Below are 6332 nucleotides of genomic sequence, written 5' to 3'. Positions count from 1 at the left end.
GTAGAAAGTTTTGTGAACGTTGACAAGAATGTTTTAACAGAAACTAATGAAATTGATTTAAAATCTATAATAGAATTGCAAGATGGTAACAGTGTAAAGGATTCAGATGAACAAAATGGAAAAGATAGTGAGGAAATGGAAATTCCTACTTCATCAAATTCTATGTAGAAATGAAGGGGGAAAATGTGTTTGTGTATTTTCTTATAGCAAACAGGGGTTCGATTCCCCTCGGTGGGCTGAGCAGATAGCCCTATGTGGCTTTGCTATAAGAAAAACACACAAACACACTTATAGCAAAGCTGCATCGGGCTATCTGTTGAGCCTTCCGAGGGGAATCGAACCCCTGATTTTAGTGTTGGAAGTCCGTAGACGTAACGCTGTAATAACAGGGGGGAATTTCTTCAAATAAATTTGATTAAGATTTTGTGTACCTATATATAATTTTAATGTGTTATTTTTGTTCTTATTGTAATAAGTATAGCATAAACAGTATAATAACTTTATTCACAAACGTCTTACTTCGCTTGAGTCAAGCAAGTATAACTTTCCGCTCAAAAATTATATATAATTAAAGAATTACATGTTCTAATTTTACTCGGTCCTGTGCGATTCCGCCTTAGACAGGTTTTATTGTATAAACACACAAACTTCACTGAACGACCACTACTTTTTAACAGGAAAATCTTCACAAGAGAATTTAAAAATGCATCATCCAACCTTCATTCACACTTTCATATTATAATGACTTTATCTTTACTGTCATGCTACTGCTCATATTCCTAGAGAACAAAAGCAATAATTCCATTAATACCTAAATCTAATACTAATAACTCAAACCCCGACAACTTCAGACCTATTAATTGCCTGGGTAAATTCTTGAAATGAATCATCTCAAACAGGCTGAGAACAACAATCTCATCCCAAACATCCAGAAAACCTTCAGTAAAAGCAGACAATCAGTAGATCACTTCACCAGACTATTACAGTCCATCCTTAGATCATTTAACAATAATCAAGCACTATCGCTGTCAAACAGCAGATGGATTTAATGTGAGAGCGTGCTAAGTATTTCTTTGCTGATTTTTCTTCCAAAATGTCAAGATAATCTTGTACGTTTATCTTGTAAACAAGTTAAAAACTCATATGTTCCCGTTTTTTTAGAGTTGCTCTTGAAAAGTGGAATTGTTTTTTTTGTAAATCAGGAATGTTACCGTTCTTGTTTTATTAAAAACAAAATAAATAATCGAACTATTTTTATTTTGAAGCATCAAATAAGCAACCAAATTATGAGTTTGATAATTCATTTTTGAAAATACTTTAAATAATGGTAAAAAACGTGACGTGATATAGGGGTGTAGCGCAAAATGCATGGAATTACCCTAGGAATATTATAGGGCCCCCTCCTGTTATTTGGAAGTAGTTACTTCCCCCATGACTAAACCTGTTTCTTCATGAATACTTTATAGTGAAGCAAATAATAACTTTGAGGGGAATAACATCCTCCCGCCCCCTAACTAACTAAGTTGTACTTATTTAGATTACACGTACTTAAGTGTGCTATTTAAGGAGCTAACAACGATTAACGTTTTATTTTCTATAGAAATCTATATGTGTTGTATATTTGATTCGTATTTTAACGTGTTTTTTTTTTCAAAAAGTTGAAATATAATTCGTAACTTATATTTAATTTTAAGGTATACGTGTTTAATAGTGTGATTAAAGTTTTAAGAATAAGTGTGGAAGTGTTTAGTTGTGAGTTGATTCGTTTTAATTCTACCAATAGCAGAAGTGTTTAATAAGGAGTACACAATGTTAATGTATTTTTGTTTTGTTTATCTGAAAAAGTTTTGGTGAGATGGGTTCTAGCAGGAAAGGTGAACAACACTCTCAAATTATCTTCAATAGGTTTCCTAATTCTGTTAAAAAAGTGAAAAGAAATCAAAATAAGAAAACGTTTTCGAAATTGAAACGGGTATGTCTGATATGTAAGAAGACTTCCTCGCTTTATAAATTTTTAAACTTAACCAATTAAATTTTGTCTTTCTTTCCAATGTAGTTGGAAACTTTAAATTATTAAAAATGGGTAAATTTAAGTTAACTTCGAATAACTTGTTCTTTTAAACAAAAAAACTGGAACAGTTTTATCATTTAGAAACAATTTGCTCATCTTTCCATCACTAACCGTTCTTTTTGTTACTCTAACTTTTGTTTTTGTGAGTTGTCAAACTTTGACATATATCCCAGTAGGCGTCGGTTGGTAAAAATAAACTACTATTCGGAATCTTTTTGGAGATTTGATATTCGTGGAGTATTTAAACCAAAAAAACAATTTCTTTAGAGGCTTTAGTGTTCCTATCTTTTCCACAATCATCGTATACCTAGACTTGCTTTCTTCTATTAATCTACTTCGATCTTGACCTCTCGGGTCACTTGCTCTTCTCATCACTCCTTTCTTTATTTTCAACATCATATCTTACTTTCCAATTGAAATACTTTGCTCTGTTTGCTTTGTTTTTTTTTTTTGCTTTTTCTATATTTATATTCCTGGCAAAGCATTTTGCAGATTTTGCTTGAATTTATTTCAATCTTAAGTTGTTTTCTATACTACTGAATTACGGTTACGTGGTCTGGTGCCTCTAATTCGTTTTTCGGCTCTGATGTGTTTTAACTTTTTATTTTAAATTTGGATCAGGTTTTTGCGACCAGGTGGTATTAATTATATTGCCTATCTTACTGTCCCTAAATGTAGTGGTAAGCCTATAGAAGTACGAAACTTTGGGTCTATGGTCTTCATTCCTTTATCTTAAGTGAAACATAGAAATCTCGCTAGGGCAGTTAGTGTCGTGAGTACTTCATAACAGCGATTAATACAAATAAACCTTGTTTTAGGCGGACTAAACCAAATGATAAATATATTTTAAGGTTGCTCTTCTTAATAACGGTATTGTTAGACAATTATTTAAGAAGGGGAGTGAAACCGTGCAAATAATAGTATTACAAACTTCATATTTCCTTATGCATATTAACTATTTAGTTGTAATAGATGTTTCTTAATAACAAATCTGTAATTGTTTTTCTTTCTTTTGTCTTAAAATTAAGATGATAACGAAAAACCCAAAAAGCGTATTGGACAAAGAATTTGTTATCCTTTTAGAAAGACATGAAGTTAAAACTCTTATAAAGAAGGTAAGCTTGGTGTAATAATAATGACTTTATTAATATAACAAACTTCAATGTGTCTATACCATTAGGATGGACGCCTAGGTCTTTGGTTTTATAGTTGATTAAGAGGGCATTTTAACAATACTAAGCGCCTGTGCTGACAACGCGGCATGATAGTGTTTGTTTTTGTGCAGAACAATTTTGGGCTTTCGTCAGGATAACACTTCTGTGGGCTATTGGTTTGGTTAACTTCTGTCCTCTCGGTTGTTCGTTATCGGAAAGCAGTGCAGACTAAACTTTAATACGCGTTTAGAACAATGAATTGAACACTGTCCTCATGAATGTCCAACGTAACTGTAAGATACCCATTGAATTTAGTAAACGGTATCTGAAAATTCCATTCCTTCTCAGTAATCATGGAAGTAAGTAAGAAATAAAGACTAGAATTTCTTGTTGTGGGTTTAACGTGTGGTGTTTCCATGCAAGTATGGATCCAGTGTGTGAAAAAATATAAGTAGACTTATTTTGTGAGTGTATGTATGTCGTGAAGAGTGATCTTCGAAAATAAGTAACAATTTGTAGAAACTACCAAATGGATTCTAATATTACAATGTTTTCACGCATAATTTAGCTTGATAAAATCTAATATTGGGTTATTTGGTCTTAATTTAGCAACCAGAAATCTCCTCAATAAAGAAGACTTGAACATTCTACATCAAAGAATACTACAAGTAACTGACCATTTGGAAAGGTTATCCATGTATCAGTATTTCACCTCACCTGAAGATTATTAATTTTACTTTTTAAGTGTATCTGATTATGGGTTTTATTCAATTTATATAATTTTACAGTTTTTTTACAATAAATTATTTTAATTTAGTGAAAATAAAACTTCGTTTTTATTTATGAAGATATGATTATTATTATTATTATTATTATAGTGTACACAACATATACGATATCAGACGAAAAATGACCACACCCAATAACGTTACTTCAAGACGCACGTTTGACAAACGGACCTGCAGGTCACGTACACACGCTGTATATATAATTTAACTTCTCTAGCTCCGATTATGTTACTCGAAACTATCGCATATTTTTATTGAATATACTCTCTTGGACCATTACTTCTTACTAAATTCTAAAGCATTCCATTATAAAATACAGTAAGTATAAAATATGCAAAGTTGATTGATTTTGTTGTTTTCTTTCTGCGCAACGAAATAACAAATCTTATTTGATAGAAAAACATAATTAACTTTTATGGATGTTTTTCAAATTCTATACACATGTAGATCTTTACATCCTATAATTATATCTTGAATGTTTGCGTTGATTTTAATCTCTGCAAACTCCGGAGGTGTGGAGTTAAAGAGCGAATAACTCCAGTTTGAGTAGAAAAGAAAACTGTAGTAAAAACTCTTTTTCACTACCTTGACAGTGAATAGTCTATAGTTGTAGAGTCTGAACTAAGAGTTTGAGATGTGTGTTACGTGGTAGGTATTCGGGTTAAATTATTAATTGGTACTCCTAAGGGAGGCGAAAAAACCCAGGGCGGTCAGAAACTATTGTTTCTCTTCACCCTACAGGCGGCTAGAGTTAATTTGTCACATAATTTCGAAACTTAATCACTGAATTAGGGTAGATCTTGTTTTTTGAATTCGAGTGGTGGTTCCGATTGACCTGATGAAGTTCACAGATTTATTATATCTTTGAGGAGCGTCGATACGAGCTGCGAAAAGGGGTCGGCGAGTCGGAATGCGTGTGAAGAGTGTAGGGAGAAGTTCAGCTTACAATTTCTTGAAGATCTCTTGACGTCGATATGGTCGAAGTGGAAAAAGTAGAGAGTTTCAAACCAGTATGTCGACATGATTTAAACACATGACATTGGTTAACTAAAATTTTGATACTTACAGACGGGCCTCTTTTTTTTTTTTCTGGATTTGTATCTATAGATCCAATGAGACTGAAAATTTAGCAGTGGTGGAAAACGGCAGTACCCCGAGAAAACCCACTTTTAGGGCCAGGGCGTCAAATAAAAAGCCCTGACTGTACCCGGAAAGAAGCTGTAAGGAAGACATGTAAGAATTAATTGATATCAACATGCAGTACAAAAACAGAGAAGTTTGAAATGTGACTGGAGAGGGAGTTAATATTGTTATCGCGATACCTCTTTAACTACACAGATAGAAAAGTGTGTATTTCATGGTCTTTGAGTTGTTGCCAAGTCGATCTGAAAATGGGGGAGCAATAATGTTTGTTTTGAATTTTGCGTAAAGGTACGCGAGGGCTATCTAAGCTAGCCGTACCTAATTTAACAGTATAAGACCAGAGGAAAGACAGCTAGTCATTACCGCAACACTTTTACCAATGAATAATATAAACTTCAATAAGATTAGGGAAACAATAACATTTTTACAATGTTTCAAGTCGGGAAAAGAAAAATTCTCTGATACTCCTTTTCAATCATTGTCTATACCACGAGGGTGAAGGCCTAGATCTTTAGTTTCTTAGTTGGCTAAAAGAGCACTTATTTGTTTCATTGCTTTATGGTAGCTGCTGAAAGGGGGTGAGTATGTTTGGTGTGTTAGTGATTCGAATCAGATTACTAGTCGAGCGCCCTAACCACTTCACCATACCAGGGCGATAACATATATTAATTAAAACCTTTTACTAATGTGACTTTGTGAAATACGAGATAAAGTAGCATGCATAAAAGTGTTATTACATAACTAAAGTTTTATGGAATGTGTGAATTATTGTACAAAGGCAGACTTTCATATACGTTTACATGTAATTGCTATTATTTTAACAACTGTTTGTAAGATTATAATAAATAAACTGTAACAGTACTTCCACATGTGGTCAAAGTCCGTGTTTAATTATGTGAAAATAAAACAATTTAAATATATCATCTATATTAATACAGTTTACAACAACTAACTTTAATAACCCCCCTCCCCAATGGCACAGCGCCATGTCTGTAGACTTGCAACGTGAAAATCAGGGTTTCGATAACCTTGATGGTCAGAGCACAAATAGGCCAGAGTGTAACTTTGTACTTAATTCTAAATAACAATAACTAAATATGATAATCTAACTATTTAATGACTGCTATTACTTAAATTACCAGAACTTGCAAATGTATCAAGACGCTGTCAGAAATT

The 6332-nt window shown here is 32.9% G+C and overlaps 1 long non-coding RNA gene across 2 annotated transcripts; it reads left to right on the top strand.

The window, feature by feature from the left end:
- Positions 1 to 1569: 1569 nt before the first annotated feature.
- On the top strand, positions 1570 to 4072 carry LOC143231573 (uncharacterized). Of its 2 annotated transcripts, none has more exons than XR_013016987.1 (4): positions 1570 to 1638; positions 1846 to 1972; positions 3100 to 3186; positions 3835 to 4072. It is a non-coding gene; the product is annotated as an uncharacterized LOC143231573 (long non-coding RNA). The 2 variants fall into 2 exon arrangements; XR_013016986.1 differs by having other exon boundaries at positions 1574 to 1694.
- Positions 4073 to 6332: the final 2260 nt, after the last annotated feature.

Source organism: Tachypleus tridentatus, chromosome 11 (assembly GCF_004210375.1).
Source record: "Tachypleus tridentatus isolate NWPU-2018 chromosome 11, ASM421037v1, whole genome shotgun sequence".
In the NCBI taxonomy this organism is placed as follows: domain Eukaryota; kingdom Metazoa; phylum Arthropoda; class Merostomata; order Xiphosura; family Limulidae; genus Tachypleus; species Tachypleus tridentatus.
The sequence above is the reverse complement of the archived record's forward strand: the minus strand, read 5'-3'. Positions and strand labels throughout refer to the sequence as shown.